General features: G+C 31.2%; 2 protein-coding genes across 5 annotated transcripts in view; one reads left to right on the top strand and one right to left on the bottom strand.

Moving 5' to 3' along the window:
* The window catches only part of LOC117169329, a 66,756-nt gene that overhangs the window by 37,092 nt on the left and 25,531 nt on the right, over positions 1 to 4,133 (top strand). The gene's annotated exons all lie outside the window — the stretch shown is intronic.
* LOC117169327 (glutamic acid-rich protein) overlaps positions 1 to 4,133 on the bottom strand; it is a 45,964-nt gene that overhangs the window by 36,811 nt on the left and 5,020 nt on the right. The gene's annotated exons all lie outside the window — the stretch shown is intronic.

Raw genomic sequence — 4,133 nt, forward strand, 5'->3', positions numbered from 1 at the left:
GGTACCATTGGATTCAGCGGGTCAAAATACATAAGATTAACTAGTTTTTACCTTTTGCCTCTTGAATGCATACGGGAACATACCCAGCTCCCGGACTATCTAATCCTGATTAAACTGTTTGTCTCTTTTCCTTCAAAAAAGTTATTAAGAAACTTAAATTAAAAAATAAATGAAGTCGGATTTTCTCTTCACTAGTAATTTTTCTGGTTTTAAAATATTTCTAATTAGCAGTTAAGTTAGTCCAGGAAAATTAGCTACCAGAGATTTGTTTTAGCTTAAAACGTTCAAGTAGACGTCTTGTTGAAGCTCAGGAACCCTTCAAGAAATGAAGGTAGAGCCACTCTTGTTATAAAAAAATAACTGTAAATTGTAACCTTTTTATCACACGCTCCTGTGGATTGGTTAACTTCGTTCCGGGTAATAGACAAAGAAATTAATATATGAGATAATTTGTCCATGTTAAAATAAGTTTTGTAATTAGTCCTCGCTAAACCTTCTATGACCAATAGTTTATGAAATATAAATTGGGTAAAATTAAAGGCGTGCCCTCACTGGGTAAGCGACGAACTTAGAGCATTTTTATTTTTAAGCAAAATATATCCACTTTTTCTTTATTGATCCATAAAGTGGATTGTCTGCTGAGTGGAATAGGATTTTATTTTTTACTGAAAGTCCAAAATTGGCAGGGAGGACGTGAGTGGATTGTTTTCTCATAATAAAAAGTCTCGAACTGGCCACACTTCTGACACTTTTTTGGAGCGATGACACTATTTTGCTACAATTTCGAAGAAAATGACCCTAAATGATTAAAAGCTGTATTTTCTCCAAATTTTCCACCAATTCCACTATTTCTGTACTTTTTCCTAAAAAAATTATTTTGATTTCCTTCGATATTTGGCCAAAAATCATTTCCGCCAAATCAACGCATCACAAAATACCAGAAAATTGTCTCAATGGCTGATCAGGGATCGTGCCCCACCCCTATCTTACGTAATTTCGGCATTTCTTAAGCATTACAAAGTAGTTCATCTTTTAACCAAATAGTGGAATTATGAAAAAAAAATTAATTTTCGACAAAATAATCAAATAGTGTACATAGCGACTGTATTGTAGGGTTAATTATAAACTATAGGGTATCTGTGGGGTAGTATACCAAGGGACAGAAGCGAAGCTTTCAGAAAGCTCGTCCAGCCTCGCTTCCTGCTTTGGGAATCGAACCCGCGCCAGCGTGGCTGCCAAGCCTGCAGTCTGCACTGCCGTCCCAACAAGGAAAGTCGTAACTATATTTCGGATGAGTTCCCTGTCAACCTAACTGAAATTGGGATGGCAGGGGACTCATCCGAAATGTTATTACGACTTTTCTTGTTGGGACGGCAGTGCAGTTTTGGAACATAGGACAATCACTATACCTTCTAAGCCACGATGACTCCCTGTCTTGATAAAAAAATTCTGCAAATTTGTGTAATAAACTATTTAAAATGTTTGCAAGAAAATCTATTTTCGGTATGCGATTCCAAACATTTTGACACTTAAAACTTGACCGTAGCTTGAAATACAAGGCAGAAAAATTAAAAAATTCGTGCCCGGGAAGAAAGTAATCGCGGGAAGCCAACGGAAAGTGGTAGAATACTGCAGATTACAGGTTTCGACCACTAGACCTCTTGTAGATAACATGTATAGTTTTCATTTGTCATATGACGTTCAATTTTTATTTCAATGTTATAAAACTAACGTGTATTATTTTTCTCTAGTAAATTAACAAAAAAGATTTTGCGGTTTAAAAAAATATTGAAAATTTAAAAAATAACGATCTTCCTTCGCCATGTAAAATTTCTGAAATTTCAGTTAACAGTTTTAGACCACGGATCCTTCAGTTGCAATCGTTTTTTAGTTACTGATAGTTGAAAATTCAGTTTAAATGTTTATATTTTAACAAAATGGACTTTAGTGTATTTATTATTATTAGAAAAATGTTACATCTTAAATTCACTAAAGTAAATTTTGATATATTAGTTGCAAAATGTAATCAGGGAAATTACATGTCCTTATTCGAAACCACCATATTATGAGCCTATAAGACCTTTAGAAAAGTGAGCCTTAGATAGCCTTTTACCATACTGTTCAGCTAGCGGCAGATAATTAGTTACGAAAGCCGCCGCACAATCAAATAACTGGTTCCACAAATGGCCGCTAAATAACGCACCATGTATTCCACTATTTCATTGCAGACAAACACAGATACATGTCATAGGCATTTAGTAGAATACGGCATTAGGCCTAATGCCCTGGCAAAAGGCCAAATGCCGACAATAACCGAATCCACCTGCGTCGATCGTTCTTTCGTCTAATTTGCTGAATCCAAGGTGGCACTTAGCCTTCTGCATGCACTCATGGCTTAATGCCCAAAGTTACTTGGGAAATAAGACGAATTTCATTTACAATCAATAACTACATACATTTACGTGAAATCAGAAAAATGCTATTTCTATTGATCGATGTATTATAAAAATGAAGGAATTATGGAAAACTGAAGAATGTTTCTAAAATACATGAAATTGTTTTTATTACATTATAATATATTTATAGCGAATCCCAGGAAATCAAAACATTAATTTTCATACATAAAAAAGAATTATTAATAAATCAGTTTAATTTTTAAACAAGAAGATAAATTTGCAACAAAATACATGAATTTAATTATAAATCAATAACGCTGCATTTACTTCAATTTCGAAAAATGCTATATCTATTTCTCAGTGTATTATAAAAATGAAATGAGTAAAAAAGGTTAGGATTTTTTTTTAAATAATAAAAGTACTTTTATTGCCTTATAATATATTTACAAAAAATTCAAGAGATATTTTTTATCCGAAGTTGGATAAAACCGTTCCTAACAATTAAAAGCTACAATTAATTGACGACCAATCATTTTTATCGGAATTTCAGTAGTCAAAATCATTCTTTTTTGAAAATAAGACAGAAGAATTTAAAACAAAATAGATGAATTTTTAATCATAAAATAAGAATGATACATTTTTTAACAAAAATTGCAAAGTTAAATCTTCGGTTAAAGCTATTAATTTGCAAACAAAAAAGAATTTTTAATTAAATATATATATTTTTTTAATACGAATTTTTAACTAACATGATGAATCTTCAACCAAATAAATTAAATTTTCAATGAAGTAGTTTGACTTCCCACCAAGTAGTTGCATTTTTAACAACAAACACATGAATTGTCAACGCTAAATGTACATTTTTAACAAAAGAGATAAATTTTCAATAAAATAGACGAATTTGCAACCAAAAACATAAATTTTTAATCAAAAGGATAAATTTTCGACCAAAAAAGACGAATTTTTCTGCAAAATCATGAATTTTTACCGTTTACTTTAAATCTTTAACCAAAAAGGTGAACTTTCAACGAAAAAAGATTGATAATGAAGCAAAAGAGACGAATTTTAAACAAAAAAGTAGAATTTTTAAGTCAATTGAATGTATAATAACAAAAATATATAACTTTTCATCACAGTAGTTGAATTTTCAGTAAATATCCTGGGAAATGAACTTATTTCTTTTTAAATCAATAGCTTTACATTTATTTTAAATTAGAAAAATAATATACAAAGTTAGGAATATCTGGTTGAATTTTCAACCACATGTGGTTGAAGTTTTATACAATTACGGTGGTTGAAATGTCAACTACTTGTGGATGAAAAATCAGCAACGCGTGTAATGGAAATTTCAACTATTCAGTTGAAAATTAGACTACATGTAATTGAAATTTCAGTAAAGCGAAAAACATTTTATTCGGCACAATTAGTGAATTTCAAAGCAAGTATAATTTTTAGGGAATTGAATAGGTTTGAATCAAGATTTCTCGATAATCCTAAATCTTAAATAAAACCCATAAAGATTCATTAAAAATACTTTGATTTGAAATTCACTAATTGTACCAAAATAATTCTGATATAGAATCATCAATTACTTCGTACGTTTGTGTCGTGAGATCCATGAGATTAATAAAGTGCATATACAGTCTCTCAAGTTAAAGCGTGGGTGGCTTTACTCGCAGTCGGTAAGGTGTATCGACATGATTTTGGTGTCAAAATATTAAGAAGAGCTCCCTCTTT

This window comes from Belonocnema kinseyi, chromosome 3, assembly GCF_010883055.1.
Source record: "Belonocnema kinseyi isolate 2016_QV_RU_SX_M_011 chromosome 3, B_treatae_v1, whole genome shotgun sequence".
Taxonomy (NCBI): domain Eukaryota; kingdom Metazoa; phylum Arthropoda; class Insecta; order Hymenoptera; family Cynipidae; genus Belonocnema; species Belonocnema kinseyi.